Genomic DNA, 20,047 nt, shown 5'->3' with positions numbered 1-20,047 from the left:
TGCCCTTTGGCCCACAAAAATCGAACAACATCTCGCTGTTCTTCTCAAGTTGATGACTGTAGCGTGTGAGCCGTTTTTGTTTCGTAGTTCAGGCTTCTCTCGCTGAGCTGCACATGAAAACAAAATACCCTCTGTAGCGCAAACTTCAAACTCTATCACCGTGAAATTTCAACATTTCAGCAACAGTATCAGGGAAGAAAAAAAAAATTGTGTGTTACTTTCCGATCCTCCTTCGTATATTGCGCTGTTGTATCTAGCGTACAAAATATTGCAAACTGACATTGTTTTAATCGGAAACAGTTAACGTAGGTAGTTCGTGAATAACCTCCAGCAAAGCTGAAATGGTTTAATAATTCGTACCTCGGTACTCCATTCTATTCCTATTTTGCGGTGAAATTGTGTGAACATCCATCAGACTTGACGAAATCAAGAAATCATAAAAATCTGTTGCGCAGAATTCAAGGGACGGTTCAATGGTGAATCGGCGGTTTCGTCTTGAATTGGCTATTGCTTTCACATTAAACATTATCCTTTTCAGCATTGAGTCAACGCTTTTACATCTTGGAATGCTGTCTTATATTAAGCAAATGTCGGAAGTAAGCTCACGGGAGAAAGTAAACGCATTCGAATGCTCCGGCAGTGCGTCCGTTTGCCCTCCTTTTGCTCCCGAAGTTGCACCGTCACGTGACGTAGTCGCTCGTGTCGCTATCAGCTCTACAAGGTCGCGCCGGTCGTGACGCACTTCCGGTCACGCCCCCTCCTCCACTGCGCCTCTAACAAGCGCGGCTGTGCATCGCTCGATGCAAATCACATGCGAGCTAACGCTCACACACCGGAAGCAGCTGGTCAGCTTTCTCGGATGCACAGTAAACGGCACCTGGTTTGCCCAGTTTGTCGAGTTACATATCGCCAGATTTTACAGACGTTCTAACAGTGTTCATAGTTACACTATTTTCGATGTTTTTAGAAGCTTGAGGTTTTAGAAGAAAAGACTATTTGCAAATGACGTAACTTGCGTCACGGCAGCTCGAAGCGACTAGTAAGGCATAAAAATATGAAGCCCAACGGAATAATAGCTTTCAAAGAGTCGTTGCCTCTTCAAATTTCAGAATTTGTAAGAATTGCCCCTAGTAATAAATAAGTTGTTTATCAATTCAATTAAAACGACTTAATCGTTAGTGGATTTTTGGAACTTGGGGTTTGAAGCTTAAATTAGGTTAAATATACATTTCATGTCAGAGGTGCATACTGAGGTGACTTTCGAGGATGTCATAAAAAAGAATACGTAATATATATTTACAAATTAAAACAGAGATATCCTGTAATATATATTTACAAATTAAAACAGGGATCTCCTAACGTTGGCGGCCGGTGTGGCCGAGCTGTTCTAGGCGCTTCAATCTGGAACCGCGCGACCGCTGCGATCGCAGGTTCGAATCCTGCCTCGGCCATGGATGTGTGTGATGTCCTTAGGTTAGTCAGGTTTAAGTAGTTCTAAGTTCTAGGGGACTGATGACCTCAGATGTTAAGTCCCATAGTGCTCAGAGCCATTTGAACCATTTTTTTATCCTAACGTTCTCACCATGTATAATTCTTAGTCTATTGTAGCCACGCATCATCTGGTGGAAAGCAATTTACGAAACTAATTTACTTTGATCACAGTACTGCACTGAAGATGTGAAGGAATCAGATTTTCGGTAATACTGTCGTTATTTCATGTTATTAATTGGTTCTACTAAGAAACTCATCAGTAGGGTAGAAGGATTTGGATACCAATAAATTCTTTTACCTTCCCATAAAATGAATTTTATTACTAGCTTAACTTTGTATTGCTACCATTAACTTATTGAAAATGTATGTCACTATGTCGATTATTCTTATTTTTGTTATTGAGTACATGAATTGAATTGTTACTTTGCAAAAGACGTACATTAAATTTGAATAATTTCATTGAGGAATAAATGTACTGAAAAGCAGAAGTTAAGGATCCTCAGTTTCTTGAACAGATCTCAGTAAGGTATTTTGAGTCCACACTAAAAATAATTACACGCTTTTGGACTCGAAAAACTTTGTATTCTCTTAAGTAAATTACCTCCAGAAACGATACTGTAGGACACTACGGAATAAAGGTAAACACAGTATGTTAGCATTTTTGCTTTTATGTCCCCTATGCCTAACAGCATCCGCATTGCAAATAAAGATTTGTTTCGGCGCTCTCAGCCATCACATACCTACCAAAGGGAGAAAGAGTTGAACTTGCAATGGTCTGATGAAGACCACCCAGAATTTTATGCTAACTCCAGACATTTGAAGAGTCCTGGATTAGTAATCATGTTAATAAAGTTTGCCACTGTTGTACCACACAATTCAATCACTTCCTTCACAGATATGCTGTTATAGTGTACAGATCTCGAATCACTTCAAAACCTATGGCAGAGAGTACTTTCTGTTGCAGCACGTATTAAAGATATTTCCGTTCCACACGTGAACAAAGAATAACTACTGACAGACCTTTTTGTAATATGGTTTACTAAATGCATAATATCATCTAAATTGTTGGTGTGGGAGTGATAAGCAATAAGTAAAGAATATTTATAGATTTCACCGCGAAAACTGTTTCTTGGAATTTTTTGGAAGTAGTTATTTGCGAGTTGATATGGTCAAGTGTCTACCGGTTCAAATTTTCATCATTTACGTGACACCACTCTCCTAGGAGTCGAACCACCTCCTTAACTTATACACTGTTGCTCTGTTTAGGTTTTCAATGTTTTCTGTAAGTCTCGGTCTGAGGCGTCTTGTCACGGTCCGGGCGGCCCCTCCCGCCGGAGGTTCGAGTCCTCCCCCGGGCATGGGTGTGTGTGTTGTCCTTAGCGTAAGTTAGTTTAAGTTAGATTAAGTAGCGCGTAAGTTTAGGGACCGATGACCTCAGTAGTTTGGTCCCATAAGACCTTACCACAAATTTCCAAAATTTATGTAAGTCTAATGTAACCACTCACTTGATAAAGATCTCAGTATACACATTACAACGTTTTTTATGAGCAACCTCTTTCTGCGGCAAAACGTTTCCCATCACGGTATCAGTGAAGTAAAGACGGCAGTTTACTCATTCATGACTGGACTTACCTGAATTTCGTATCCACAGACACAGGACGAGCTCATTACTCATTGTTTTGCATTTCAGGATAATTAGTTCAGGCATTATATGAAAGATGCCATTGTTGTCGTCATATGTTCCTATTATACTGCTCAAAAGAATTAGGGGAACACGTGTATCGACGTCCAGTGCATTAAATCCATTTTGATACAGCCGACACTTTAGGTCTTATTGCATCGACGGAGCTCTTCGCTTTCAATATATGCGACAACTAAAGTCAGTCGCCATCCATCGGCTGTGTTATGAACGAGGGTTGGAGTTGAAATAGTGGCAACTATTTATTCACAACCGATACAAAAGAACTACTTTTTTGCATCTGTTACTGTCCTTCAAAGTAGTCACTGGCGTTGTGCAGAACCCGTTGCCAGCGATGTGGAAGACGTAGTATACCGTTAGCAGAGCCTATTCTGTTGATGGTGCGAATGGAGCGGTCTACTGCCTGTAGAATCTGTGGAACAATTCTGAAGCGAATGCCACGAAGTGGTTCCTTCATCAAAGTCACAAAGGCTTAAGTCCGGGGAGTATGGTGGATACTTCCCAGTCCCAATGACAGAACAGAGCAGCCACAGGTTGCGCTGTATGCGCCCGCGCATTGTCGTGCAAAATGATGAGTGGGTTGTGCAGAAAGTGTTGCCGCTTCTTTCGCAAAGCTGGTAGCAGGTGATGCTCCAAAAACGAACAGTAATACTGTGCACTGACGGTCTGCCGTGGAGGAACGTAATGCGTTAGGATAACACCATCACAGTCGTACACGAGAATCACCATAACTTTAGACCGCTCCATTCGCACCATCAGCAGAACAGGCTCTACTAACGGTATACTACGCCTTCCACATTAAAATGGTTCAAATGGCTCTGAGCACTATGGGACTTAACATCTGAGGTCATCAGTCCCCTAGAACTACTTAAACCTAACTAACCTAAGGACATCACACACATCCATGCCCGAGGCAGGATTCCAACCTGCGACCGTAGCGGTCGCGCGGTTCCAGACTGAAGCGCCTAGAACCGCTCGGCCACACTGGCCGGCTCTTCCACATCGCTTGCAACGGATTCTACATAACGCTGGTGACTACTTTGAAGGACAGTAACAAGTGCAAGCAAGTAACTCTTTTGTATCGTTTATGAATAAATAGTTGCAACTATTTAACTTCCAACACTCGTATTACAATACCAGGCGCTCAGAGTACCGGTGTCCCAAGGTTGTCTAGTGACGTACGCAGACGGCAGTTGTCATCTGTCGATGTTGTACAAGGTCTGTTCAAAGCCGGCTGGTGTGGCCGAGCGGTTCTAGGCGCTTCAGTCTGGAACCGCGCGACCGCTAAGGTCGCAGGTTCGAATCCTTCCTCGGACATGGATGTGTGTGATGTCCTTAGGTTAGTTAGGTTTAAGTAGTTCTAAGTTCAAGGTGACTGATGACCTCAGATGTTAAGTCCCATAGTGCTCAAAGCCATTTGAATCATTTTTGTCTGTTCAAAAAATTCCGGAAATTTGTCCACAAAATTTTTCTGCTCTTACATTTTACTTATTGTGTATCTACATCTACATCTACATGATTACTCTGCAATTCACATTTAAGTGCTTGGCAGAAGGTTCATCGAACCACAATCATACTATCTCCCTACCATTCCACTCCCGAACAGCGCGCGGGAAAAACGAACACCTAAACCTTTCTGTTCGAGCTCTGATTTCTCTTATTTTATTTTGATGATCATTCCTACCTATGTAGGTTGGGCTCAACAAAATATTTCCGCATTAGGAAGAGAAAGTTGGTGACTGAAATTTCGTAAATAGATCTCGCCGCGACGAAAAACGTCTTTGCTTTAATGACTTCCATCCCAACTCGCGTATCATATCTGCCACACTCTCTCCCCTATTACGTGATAATACAAAACGAGCTGCCCTTTTTTGCACCCTTTCGATGTCCTCCGTCATTCCCACCTGGTAAGGATCCCACACCGCGCAGCAATATTCTAACAGAGGACGAACGAGTGTAGTGTAACCTGTCTCTTTAGTGGACTTGTTGCATCTTCTAAGTGTCCTGCCAATGAAACGCAACCTTTGGCTCGCCTTCCCCACAATATTATCTATGTGGTCTTTCTAGCTGAAGTTGTTCGTAATTTTTACACCCAGGTACTTAGTTGAATTGACAGCCTTGAGAATTGTACTATTTATCGAGTAATCGAATTCCAACGGATTTCTTTTGGAACTCATGTGGATCACCTCACACTTTTCGTTATTTAGCGTCAACTGCCACCTGCCACACCATACAGCAATCTTTTCTAAATCGCATTGCAACTGATACCGGTCTTCTGATGACCTTACTAGACGGTAAATTACAGCATCATCTGCGAACAACCTAAGAGAACTGCTCAGATTGTCACCCAGGTGATTTATATAGATCAGGAACAGCAGAGGTCCCAGGACGCTTCCCTGGGGAACACCTGATATCATTCAGTTTTACTCGATGATTTGCCGTCTATTACTACAAACTGCGACCTTCCTGACAGGAAATCACGAATCCAGTCGCACAACTGAGACGATACCCCATAGGCCCGCAGCTTGATTAGAAGTCGCTTGTGAGGAACAGTGTCAAAAGCTTTCCTCCACAACTGATACACCGCTCCCAATGCCGTTTCCACCTCCGGAAACAGTCTTGGTACGCCTCTTGCTGGATCGCGAGTAGCGCTGTCTGCGAATTTTCTTTTATCTCGTGTGTCGTTGCAAATCTTCATCCTTTCAACGATATTTTCGACTTTGGAAATAAAGGAAAAGTCCTCAGGGGCCAAGTCTGGAGAGGACGGAGGATGAGGCAGCACAGTGAGTTCGTTTTTTGTGCAAGGGCACTCACAGAACGCGAGGCGAAGGTCTTTCTGGTCTTGACTCATGAGCCGTGCGACGAACTTGGCGGCAACACGGCGCATTCCAAGATGCTGTGTCAGGATTTCAGACGTGATCTAACTGAAATGTTACATTCTTCTGCAATCTCTCGGACAGTCAGTATTCGATTGTCACGCACAAATTAGTTGACGTTCCTGACGTGAGCGTCTTCGGTTGATGTCAAAGGGCGTCCTGAACGAGGGTCACCTTCAACTTCCGTCCGGCCATTTTTAAAGTGTGTGAACCACTCCTTACGCCGAGCACGGTTTAAGCACTCATTACCGTAGACTACCTGCATCATTTGGTCTCTCTCTGTAAAGGTTTTCTTCAGTTTCACGCAAAATTTAACGAAGACGCCTGAGACGCCCTGCTAAACCCGCAGGACAACATTACAAGAGCCAAGAAAAAAAAAAAAAAAAAAAAAACACAGCTTCAGTTTTGGAATTTAATTAGCGGCTGAATGCGCCGTACAATCTCATGTCTTAAGGGCAAGACTACTTTAATTTAAAAACGGCTGAAAGCCAGTAACTTAAAGCTCAACCACAATAAAAAATTTAAAAGGCAAAGTCTTATCTTAAAACACTTCCTTAATTAGGCTGAAGGCCCCAAGAATCTGACACTTTAAGAGCAAAACAACTTAAATTCAAAATCGGCTGAAGGCCCAACACTTAAGACTCAATAACATTAATTTTAAAAATGCCTTAGGCTTTACGTAAAACAGTTCTTAAATTAGGCTGAAGGCCCAAACCATCTGACGCCTTAAGGGCAAAACAAATTTAATCTAAAAATCGGCTAGAAGCCATACAAGTACAAACAACAACAACAAACAAGAAAAGGCAGTACACCCAAGGGCGATCAGAAATTCCGAGGGTCGGCCTGGAATTCAAACACTAACGCTCACTCAAGTGAGACAGGCAGCCGGCCCAACCATTGTCGATCCGACGACAACCCAACCGACAGACAGTCAACGGACCCACCGACAAGATAACCTCCGCTTCACTCGACCAGCACACAAAAGGGAGTTCAATGGAACAACGTAGAAGGTATTGGCGCCCACAACCAATTATACATTGAGCTGTCAAACTACACATCGAGCTGGACAGCGGCAATACGACGAGGAAAATACACTGCCTGAATTTACGTCAGCGGCCAGAGCGGGTAACCGGAACGTTAACGGCCACAAGGCAGAAGATTCCGCTGGTGCACTTCGATTCAAATAACCAAGTACAGTTAAACTCCACCGGAGGGTGGCTAAAATTTGCCATCTTGAAAGCACACGTTGTTGCTCGCGGGAATATCCCAACAGCCGACAAAGAACGCCAAACGACACAACGTGAACAGTCGTGACTTCCTGATAGATTAAGTCGACACTCAACTTTCATGTCCAAGATCGGTGAGCCATGAACCTCGTAGCAATGGGAACAGCACCACACACTCCGACACCGCATAGAGGCTGCCAACAGGTCCGGCCAAACTACGTACTGCGGAGATTTCCCCGCTGCTTCACGCTAACCGACCAACTGCCCGCACACAGCCCAGCCGGAAACTATAAGAGCCAGGCCAAAGATAGTCCAAGGTGCGTATATCGATACACACCACTGCTGCCACCCGCGGAAAGAGAGGATAACAGCTTAATCGCTATAACAACTTGAGATTAAACACAGAATAACAACCAAGGTTTAATCCAAAGCATAGCATGAGCCAGCCACGACTCAATGCGGTGCTCCTCTAACTCTACCATCGCCCAATTCGAAAACTGTGCGACACAACTTTCTGCTCAATACAGCACTGAACGAAAACTAACAGAGATACATCAACGAAACTTCTACAGTTATACATTAAATACTGGTGTGTACAGGGATGCCAACAGCATTTCGATCCAACACACCACTGGCGCGAAATTACGGACGAGCCGGAATTTTTTGAACCGATCTCGTATTCAAGAGAGCACATGCAATATGACATTTTCATGCAGTGCATGTTGTAAAGTCACTCTGTTTGATCCAAGAAGGATGGACTTCCCGTTGGGTTGCTGCAGATGCCAATGTCTCTCCACCCATCAACCATAGGTTGTGCAAAAACTGCAGGGAGACAATTCAGTAGGCAAGGGGAGTTGGACAAGTCGCCGACATATCGAAACCCCACGTGAAGACCGATATCAAGCTCTCTCTGCGTTGCGGAGTCGTGCGACTACTGCCAGATAACTGCAAGACCATCTCAGAACGGCCACTGGAGCCGCTGTGACCGACCACATTGTAAGGAACAGATTACAAGAAAGGACCTTACGACCTATACGTCCTGTTCCAGTACCTCGCTTGACCAGACAATATCTCCCAGGTCGTCTTCAGTTATGCCGTTCCCACGTCAACTGGCAACTTCGTTATTGGCGAAATGTGTTATTCACAGACGATTCCAAATTTTCTCTGAGACATGTGATGGCCATGCCCGTGTGTGAAGACGCCGTGGTAAGTAGTATCTGACAGATGTTGTCCAGGAAATCGACAGATTCGTCCAAGATTCTGTGATGGTGTGGGGAGGCATCAGTGTAGACAACTGTACAGATCTTGTCGTTGTGCATGGTCGCCTTACTGCTAGGCAGTACATTGAGCAGAGCGTGTCGGACAATGAAGTGGCTGTTGCATGCGGTGGTGGCCCTGAATTCCTTCTCATGCACGATAATGCCAGGGCTCATGTGGCAGGCGTCACCAGGGATGTCTTATCGAGAATGTATTGGACATGCTTGACAGACGCGTTTGTAATCGTCCAGTTCCAGCAGAGACTCCCAAGGGCTCTCACTGAAGCATGGAAAGGGATACTACAGCATGTCCTCTCCTGGTAACTGAGGTCAGAGCGACGGAACGCCATACCTAACGGCCCGGGATCGATTCCCGGCTGGGTCGGAGATTTTATACGCTCAGGGACTGGGTGTTGTGTTGTCCTTATCATCATCATCCCCATCGACAAGTAAGTCGCCGAAGTGGCGTCAACTCGAAAGACTTGCACCAGGCGAACGGTCTACCCGACGGGAGGCCCTAGCCACATGGCATTTCCATTTACCTCCATAGACTTATATGCAGCATGCTACATGTGTGTCAAGCGCTGAAAAACGCTCAAGGAGAGCATTTACGTTATTGAAACTCTCAAAGTCCAGTGCAAAACACCCAGGATGAAGGAACGAATCACTCTTTCCACGTTGTTTCTGACACCTGTCGGACATTTCAGTTCTTGTTATGTAAATGAACAAGATGTGATGATGTGTACTTAATTTGTGGAAGGAAAGATTATAATTTGGTAACATACTCTGTCATCAATTATTTCCTAACAGTGTTTGGCAGACGCCCAAAGTCATGTTCCCCTAATTCTTCTGAGCAGTGTATTTTCTAATACCTCGCGTATCTTGAGGTGTTATTGTCGTCATGGTTTACTGCATTTGCTGGAATCAGAGCTCGCGACTTGTTGGTTAAAAATACAGTGTATATAAATTCTAGCACGTAACATGTTAATTGCTGCAGTAGTACGATATTGTGGTCAGATTTGCATAACGCGGAGAATAGTCTCCGCGTATCCTCCCGGTGGACGTTCTAGGTCAGTATCAACGATTCTATTGCTAACCTTTCTCCTGTCAGTCACGGTCACTCGAAAAAACCTCGACTGATGAGCTGATGGAAATTTGAGGATAACTGAATGCACGAAGGGTAAACGTTATTAACATATCTGTGACCAACCGTTGACAGCAGACGTGCCCAACACGCAATGAAAATTTTGCCACGCAAACACAAATGTCCAACGGCCGCTTCGTACGAGCACACATGTTACCGCGACAGCAGGTCACTCATTACATTGGCTTATCCTTTTAATATCCAAGTAGGGAGGTGTGCCAGACCATAACGTGCTCGTACAAGGTGAAACGTCCCCTTTGAAAAATTATACATGACTGTGCTTAAACTGACACACAATATTTTTAGTGCAACGCAATCTGATTTTCAAAAATCCCTACAAAATAATGGCCCTGACTAACATTAACCTATACCTATCACAAATCGCTTACCTCACAAAAATCTTCGTTACTCGAACTACTGCAATACAGCGAGCGGCACTACCGCCAGCTAAATAAAAGATTCAAACTACAGAAGGCACTAACTACTGATAGGCATAGTTAGCAAATGAAAGATTTTAATAGAGAACAAACAATGTATTTACCTTAATAGTCATAATATATAGAGCAGTTCATGACATCTAGTCTTACAAATTTCAAAACTCCGCCATCTTTCTCCCCACATCCACCACTGCTGGCGGCTCACCTCCAACTGCGCAACGCTACACGCTGTTCACATCCAGCTGCCCAACACTACAATGGCAGACAACAATGCAAACTAGCCACAGACTGCACACAGCATAGCCAGTGATTTTCATACAGAGCGCTACGTGGCGTTACAAATATAAAAACCTAAACAGCCTACTTACAAAGGCACTGTGGGTGTCGGACCTCCTGGATGAAGACTGCGTTCGCCATCGGCGATGCGTGTGGGAGCTTAAAGAGTTAGTTGAAAATGGGGTAAATAGTAACAGTTTGCAAATGTAAAAGAGGAAACTGCTAATTTTAAAAAGAAATATTTAAACGTATAACTAGTTTTGAGACCTAGCTCACTCTTTTATAGCAGAAAAAAGTAAAAACTTGGTGCTTCTATTCACCCCACAGACGGGGATGAATAGAAACAGCTGTGTTAATCCTATTATTTGTCCTGTTTATTTGTCTTTGAGATGAATAGGGACATGTCAAAATATGTTTTGGATTTAGGAGAATAAGAAACAAAATTTATGTGGCCGAAATAAGTTTTATAAGGGACAAAATCTAAAAATACTTGTATTGCATGAATTGTGATGTTTAATTCTGTGTTCCAAATAAAAATGGTTATGTCTCTAATTACGTTAGTGTAACATTAAATGGATGAACTTGGTTTGTTGGTTCAAGTCACTGACATCGTTTACTGAGGTCGTACCCTCAGAAGTAAGGAACAGCTTTAGAACAACGTCTCCTTTACAAAAAATTACTCCTCACCTCTTAAAATAAACGTGTTGGAGAAAAGGAAAAAGAAAAATACCTCCTAAATAACAAAATTTACTTGCATCCTTACGTTTGCAACTATTCTACTCACAGCATAATCTCCTAGGTTGAGAACAGTGCCATGTGATTCGCCGTTTCCGACAGATTCTTGGTCTTCTTCTGAAGAAACACTGACTGTTCCTGTTTCTATTGAACCCACAAATACCGAAAACACAATCCTACATTTTCAGTTAGCCGAAACACAATTCAGATTAAATTATACTTTGAAACTGAACTTTTAAAATTGATCTTTTGGTTAATGAAACGGAATTGGAAATTTGGTTACCATGTACTTAAATTAAAACAACACAATTTAGATTGGTACTTACACATAAAGTTCGAGGAAAGCAATTTCAGCACCACATCCGACCTTTGTCACAAACAGAACAAATTCATATTTTTCGTGTTACGTTGTTTCACTATCAAACAAATCTTTGAATGAAATTCCTACTTGTCTTCTGACACGATAGCAGAGAACTTCTTTGGAAGTCTCGAATTCTGTTCACCACACTGTTTATATTCATCCGAGTTTACAGTACAGACAAATTGATGAAAGTACACTGCTTGCAACTATAATTGCAACACCATAAAGCATAGCAAACAACAAAATCAAACAACAAAATTTTACTTATTGTGCTTAAACTGTATAGTAGGAAGAACACACGATTGAATTTGTAGGCGATTTGGGAGTATACAGGGTGCAAAAATTAATGCACGTGGCTACCACTTCTGACAGCAATAGTGACTCCAACACGGCTGGACACTGAGTCGAACTGAACTTCAAAGACCGGCACGGGTTGGTCATTCCAGGTTGCTTCAACTCTGTGGCAGTGTTCATCACTCGTAATGGTTAGTTGGTTGGTTGGTTGATTTGAGGGAGGAGAAGGATGAGGAGGAGGCGGAGGATTGGTGTTTAACGTCCCGTCGACAACGTGGTCATTAGCGACAGTGCACGTGTTCGTAATAGGGAAGGATGGGGAAGGAGATCGGCCGTGCCCTTTCAAAGGAGCCATACCGGCATTTGGCTGTTTCGATTTAGGGATATCACAGGAAACCTTAATCAGGATGGCCGGACGCGGGTTTGAACCGTCGTCCTCCCGAAAGCGAGTCCAGTGTGCTAACCACTGCGCCACCTCACTCGGTAGTGGTTAGTAGGTGCTTGAGTGCCAGTCTATCGGCAACCCATTTTCAGTGTGTAAGAGATCTGAAGCCTGCCCACTGGGGCAACAGTCGAGCACCTTCTATGTCGAAGAAGTTCAGGATAGCACGCCCAACATGGCGGTTTTGCGTTACCTTGTTGTAAGATAGCATCACAGAGACCTCGAAGATATGCCACAACCACCGGCCTTAACAAGCCAGAAACGGAACGACTGTGTCCAAATTACCAGCTATGAGAATCAGAGGTGATCGTGTTGTGTACTCGATGGCATCTAATCCCATCACATTAGATGCTGGTTCCGTATGACGATGATGAATGCAGTCGGGCAACGTTCATTCTCCTCAGGGACTCACCAATGGAGGCACCCAACATAATGACATACGCAGAGACGGACTCCCTGCGTCCAGTGTTGTGGTCGCGTCTCAATCTGCTGCCTCATCAGGGAAAGCTGTAACAATGTTGACGGTCCGTGGCACTCTAGACGTCGTAGCTGCAACAAACACATTTCTTAAGGTATGCGACGTGGCTATATAGGCTATCTCACACCCTTTGGATCAGATTGAAATAGGTGATAGTGACTCCACAATCGCTCACACTGAGATAGGGAACCAATGGTCAGGAACACATATTTATTGTGTTATGGACGTACACAACGTACACCACAAACGACAACGTAGCACACAGTAATTGTTCCACCAATCTCAATGCATTTGTTGCAATGGCGCATGCTGTGCTGCCACACTGTCGCAAAGATCCAAGGTGTGTGCTGTACATTAGAACAGATGGCAGGTGATGATCAGCATGCATCCCTAACAACCAGACAGACATACTGTTCACAACGTAGCTCATAGCACGTTTGTCATGTGACGACAGCATGCCTCGCACTGGCGCATTAACCTGTGTCATATGCATACCACTATACCTGGTGTCAGTTGTCCATTGCATCAGATAGCTTGTGATGTGTCCATGGTGAGGTGTGTTACTGTGTACAGTGCATTACACGTAGTCAAGGATAGAACGTTGGTGGTCACAATAGTTGGCGGGCATGCATCAGTGTACAGTGTGGCCGGATGTAGCACCCGTTAATCAGCACGGATGTAGAGAGGCGTCATCCTAATTCGAAGAAGTTTATCTCTATGGATACCAGCTTAAGACAGACGGATTCGTTCACTAAGTCCCATAGTGCTTAGAGCCATTTGAACCATTTGATTCGTTCACGCCACAAAGAGCCAGCCAAAGCTCCTGCCAAAGACATGTCCATACATCAGATTTTGAGGAGATCCTGTTGTATCGTGTGGCCCGGCAATAAGCACCCGTCAACTTGCCTGTGAAACGCACACTTCAAAGGATGTAGTGTAGATAGTAACGATGGGACAGGTGTTACATGCCTATCATACAGAATGTGTGCAATCACTAGGACCAACGGATTTTAAGCCACACGTTCACTTCCGTCAATGGATTATCTGTCACAGCGCTGTAGTACCGAAATTTGTCATACACCACACAGCAACGAAATACATTGAATTACTCATGCACACGTCCGCCTGTGAAAGTTTTATTGGTCTCGATGTAATAACTGACACCCGGGAAAGTGATCCTGAGATAATTATTAATACAATGGCCTCATCATTGTTCTCCTTTCTAATCTTAATGTGTAATCGAGAGATGCTAATCGTATCAGAATAAGTTTTGTGAAGGGTAATTGCAGTTAGTTTAACTGTGGCCCAGGATAAGATAAATTTATCGAAAATAAAGCAATTAAAAGACCATAATTTAATCATCGCTAACACTTAGTTTAAGAATCATGAAAGAAGATGTATATGTAGAAGATTCCTAGAGACACCAGCAAGTTTCAGATTGATTATGTTATGGTAAGATAGACATTTGGAACTAGGTTTTGAATTGTAAGACACTTCCAGGAGCAGATGTGGACTCTGACAACAATTACTGGTTATGAGCTGTAGATTAAAATTGAAGAAATTGCAAACAGGTAGGAAATTAAGAAAATGGGGCTTGGATAAGTTGAAAGAACCAGACGTTGTTAATAGTTTCAGAGGAAGCTAGGTAACGATTGACTAGAACAGGTGAAAGGTTATAACGATGCTATATTCTTGAACGTTACTTAAATTAACTTAACTTGGCCTGGAGTTCATTTGATGAAAGAATATAACAGTTTCCAGCATCACAAAATTTATTGACAACTGAACTGCATACTCGTCACCTTAACAAAACACTTACTGACATACTTCACAGATCTCTTTGACTGACTGACAAAACAACACCTCAACAACTAACTTGCAGCCTCGCTGCATCGCTTTATATATAATTTTAGCAATAAATTTCAAAATAACCCATTATTAATTTTGTACAATTCTGATGTTACAATTAAAATTTACAGAACGTAAAGAAACTAATGTTACAGCCAAATAAGGTATAGAATACAATATCGCATTACATAAATTTTTAAAGTATCATTACTAGTTTTAAATATGAAAATCGATCTGAACTTTAATTACAACAATGTCTCTTGTTTTATTTTTAGTTACGTAATTAATTACAGTTTGGATTTGGTTACTAGCATTCAATGACAGTACAAATTTCGTGCTTTATCCAACTGCATACGAGAAAGTTAGAAATAAGGCCTCAAATTCCGAAAATCGTAAAGTTGTGTGATGTAAATAATTGGAGAGTTAATTAGAAATGTAATTACAAATGATATTAATTACAGAGGAGGACATAAAAATAGATAACAAATGAAAATACATCACTTGTAATAATTTTTAAGCCGTTTCTCTAGATAATGAGGTTCTCTGTGCCAACCCACCAATCAATTAGAGGCGCCAGCCACTTATACCAGCATTTCCACAGCCTCGTAACATTTGTTACTAAATATCTCTTTCTTTTACTTCTCAGCTAGGTTTTTGATTTGGAACCTATACATAATTTTGTTAATGAGAACAATCCATAGACAATTACGATAATATACGTCCTTCCAGAATGAAAAAAAAACATATTTTGGCAAATTGAACTGAATAATGTGTCCAAAACACACAAAAATCTCCAGGAAGCACTGAATCGTCCGAAAACCACCCGGATGCATAAAAAAAGGTGGTATCAGATACTTCATATGAATCCAGGGGGAGGCTGTACCATCATAAGGTATACATTAGAAGATGAACGGGTAACTTTGAGAGATGAAATAGTGAAGACAGAAGAGGATCAAATAGGTAAAAAGACAAGGCATAGTAGAAATCCTTGAATATCACAGGAGATAATGAATTTAATTCATGAAGAGAGAAAAATATAACAATGAAGCAAATGAAGCAGATGAAAGAGAACACAAACGCATAAAAAATGAGAGTGACAGGAAGTGTGACGTGGCTAAGCAGGCTAGAGAACAAATGTAGGGAGTTTGAAGCATATTTCACAAGAGGAATGAGAGATACCTGCTTTAGGAAAAATTAAGGAGGCCTTTGAGGGAAAGAGGAGCAATTGGATGAATATCAAGAGCTCAGATAGAAAATAAGTCCTAAGCAAAGAAGAGAAAGCTGAAAGGTGGAAGGAGTATATAGAGGGTCTATACAAGGGTGACGAACTTGAAGGCAGTATTGTAGAATGGAAGAGGACGTGCGTGAAGAAGAGATGGTAGAGATGGCACTGCGAGAAGAGTTTGACAGAGCGTTGAGAGGTCTAAGTCGAAACAAAGCCCCGGATGTAGATGAAATTCCGTCAGAACTAATGACAACCTTAGGAAAGGCAATCATCTTCCATCTGACGTACAAGATGTATGAGATAGCCGAAACACCCTCAGACTTCAAGAAGAATGTAATAATTAAATTCCAAACAAAGCAGGTGCTAAGAGGTGTGGATATCACCGAGCTACCATTTTAGTAAGTAATGGTTGCAAAATGCTAACACGAATTCCTTAGAGAAGAATGGAAAAACTAGTAGAAGTCGGTCTCGGATGAGGTCAGTGTGAATTCCGTAGATATGTAGGAACTCGCAAGGCAATAGTGACCCTATACCTTAACTTACAAGATAGGTTAAGAAGTGCAAACTTAAGTTTATAGCATTTGTAGACTTAGAGAAAGTTTTTGACAATGCTGACTGAACTGGTCTCCTTGAAATTCTGAAAGTAGTAGGTGTAAAATACAGGGGGCGAAAAGCTATTAGAATTTGTACTTAAACCAAACGGCAGTTCTTAGAGTCGAAGGGCATGAAAGGGAAGCAGTGGTTGGGAAGGGAGTGAGACAGGATTTAGCCTACCACAACGTTATGCAATCCGTACACTGAGCAGCCGGTAAAGGAAACCAAATAGAGATTTGGAGTAGAAATTAAACTACAGGGAGAAATAAAAACTCTGAGGTGTGTCGATGACATTGCAATTCTATCAGAGACAGCAAGGAACAGCTGAATGGAATGGACAGCGACTTGCACGGAGCATATAAGATGAACATCAACTACAAGACGATGATAATGGAATGTAGATGAATTAAATCAGTTCATGCGGAGAGAATTAGATTAGGACACGTAACGTAGTAGATGAGTTTTGCTGTGTGGGCAGCAAAATTACTGATAATGCCTGACGTAGAGAGGATATGAAACATAGACTGGCGATAGCAAGGAAAGCGTTTCTGAAGAAGAGAAATTTGCTAGCTTTATATGTTAGGATGTCTTTTCTTAAGATATTTGCCTGAGCGCAGCCATGTATTGAAGTGAAACATGGACAGTAAAATAAATAATTTCTCAAACTGTAAAGTATAACAACTTCATAATAACTCCCCAAATAAGGTTACCAACCTAGTACCCGGACCTAGTGAAGATCTAAGGGGAAGGGGCTGGGTCATTGGGGTATTTTACTACATGCGTTCCTATATCAATTTTCAAATTTGGCACCTAACATTCGGAGGACAAAGTAGTACGAAAATTAAGCGTCTCAAAAATGTCGTCCAATTTCTTGGAAATTCTAATGAATCAGCAAACTATGCAATGATGTAAGGAAATTATTGTTATTGTTCTTCCGTTTCATCCTTCTTTGAAGTACATTAGATTAATCAATTTCTTATGTTCTGTGCCTTTCCTTCAGGCCTGAATTGTTTCATTCTTTCTGATCTTGGCTTTTTTGTTGCGTCAGGGATTCGGATCGTTCGTTCAGTTCTGATTTTTGATTGGAATCCCTCTTTCTTATCTCTATGTTTTTTTTTCAGTTTTATCTGTGAGCATGTTTTCTACGATTTGGAGTTCTTTTAAATTGAAACTTCCTGGCAGATTAAAACTGTGTGCCGGGCTGAGACTCGAACTCTGGACCATCGCCTTTCGCGGGCAAGTGCTCTACCAACTGAGCTGCTCAAGCACGACTCGCGAGGCATCCTCACAGCTTCACTTGTGTCGGCACACACTCTGCTGAAGAGTGAAAATTTCAGTCTTTTAAATTCTTCTTCATTTTCTTAAACCAATTTGATTTGACTTTTTTTATACACTATTTGAGCTCATTCTGAGGATGAGCCGGTAATGATTAATTCCCTTTTTCCTCATTGGTCTAAGATTTCGTCGGTTATTTGACAGAGGGTTTTATTTCTGATGTAGATTAGTTTGTTCTTGTGAAATTTGGGGCCTTATGTTTTTCATAATATCTTCGCTTGTTTGATCTCTAGCCTTTAGACTGGGCCATGGTTGGTGATAGACAGGACGGCTCTGTAGAGGGCTTTCGGTTTGATTAAATTTTTATAGTGTCTTATTTTTTGCATTCCATGAGAGGGACTTTTTTTACGTGTGTTTCTGGTGAGTTGGAAGGTCAGTTCAACTTTCTTACAGATTCTATTGCCTTTTTCTTGAGGGCTTCCAGCTGAAGCATTCTCCTAGATATTTGTATTCCTTGACGATTTCTGTTTTCTGTTCTCTCACTTTAAAATATTTCGGTGTGTTTTTTACGTTAGATTGTATAAAATATTATAGTGTAACTATCATTACGTAATGACATTGTTTACATCCTGTCGTTATTGTTATTGAAATGTTAGGCGTCTGTGGCACGTTGATAATGGAAGTGACAGCAAGTTATTTTTGACAGTGGGTTGGGGGGGGGGGGGGCGGGAAGGAGGGAGGGAGGAAAGACAGAACAGACTGCGACGCCCCATAGCGGAACATTGGAACGGCGCCTTACCCGCGGACTTTTCCCTCATCAAATCACAGATAAATTGTCTTTCACGGCTTTTGAAGGCTGAACTTTCGAAATACCTCAGAAAAAATTATATGTTATGGATCACTGTTAATCGGTGCAGTGGTACTTCCGTGACGAAGTTACTAAAACTACGAGAATACAGTGTAATAAAGAGATCGCTTGTAATCGATGATCCGCTGAAGCACATTTGTGCGCACAATATAAGCAGTTGCACTTGCGTTCTCACACAGCACAACGCGCTTAGCATTAAAGTACTGGAAGCCAAAGTTTTTACTTCAATCGATCGCATATTATTTTGACAGTTTCAGAGGTGTACGATCACCTCGATACGGCTCTGCTTTAGACGAATTAAAATGGTTATTCTGAGACTCTAGTTTTCACTTTATTTTACTCGAACTACAGTTTTTGAGGCCAGATTATCATCATCGTTGAAATCCCATTAATACTGTATTTGTCTGATGGTAGTTGCATCAAATAGTTTTCATGTTATTGAAGGCATTCATATTATAGCATGAGCCGTTCCGGCTGCTTAGTGTAATTAGGAGGGAGCTTTTTTTGCATTGAAATGATTATTGGGGAACTTCTGCATGTGTGTCATTACTGTTGTATGTGTTAATTTCACTTAGCGATTGCAACAATAAGAATACTGGAACTACAGTCGCTGCAGGAACTTACAGGCAGTCGTTATATAACCGCGACTAGTAAGAAAATAAAAGGATATATCGAATAATAAGTTCGGTTGTGTCAATCCTTTCACTCGCACCGAACGAGTTGGTGTAATAGTGCAGTGGACTCGCGTTCGCGAGGGCGACGGTTCAGATCCGCGTCCGGCCATCCGAATTTAGGTTCTCCGTGATTTTCCTAAATTGCTCCGTGCAATTGTCGGGATGGTTCCGTTGGAAAGGGACGGACAATTTTCTTCCACTTCCTTGACACAATCTGAGTAAATGCTAAGACTCTAATGACCTCGATGTCGACGAAATGTTACATCCTGATCTTCCTTCCTTTCACTCACTTGTTAAGCAGTCATACCTTTTCGTAGTAGATGCGGTACGATGCCTTTAAGCATGCAAGGAAGAGTATTCTGTTAAAAAGGAGTAAATATAACGTTGTCAAAAATGATATTTTATACGAACCTTAATTAGGTCAACAAGATCATCAGCAAATATAAACATCCCGAAATAACTCTAATACTTAAGTTTAACTTTCTGCTTGCAAAATTGAGAATTATCACTGGTAAAACCTAAAAATTTTTCTATAGTTATTAGAGAGCATAAAATCCAAAAGTCCGTTAGCAGGAAATTTTTTTTTAATGATTACATAATTAGTGAACTTTTCACTACAGGACTTTTAGCTTGTGCTGCTATGTTTATTTTATTACATGCAACTTAATCGGTGCAAATTAAAAGACATTGTTATCAGTAGTTAGTTGGGGTTCTCTAAGGAACCACGGGAAAGCTAACTAATAAGAGTATATGTATTTAACTGTTTTACGACACTCGATGACCGAGACGGTTATGGGATGTATTCGAAATCGCGTATTATTGTGGATGTGTGAATCGAGTTGAAAGAC

Source organism: Schistocerca nitens, chromosome 9, assembly GCF_023898315.1.
Source record: "Schistocerca nitens isolate TAMUIC-IGC-003100 chromosome 9, iqSchNite1.1, whole genome shotgun sequence".
NCBI classification, from domain to species: Eukaryota; Metazoa; Arthropoda; class Insecta; order Orthoptera; family Acrididae; genus Schistocerca; species Schistocerca nitens.
Note: the sequence above shows the minus strand (reverse complement) of the source record.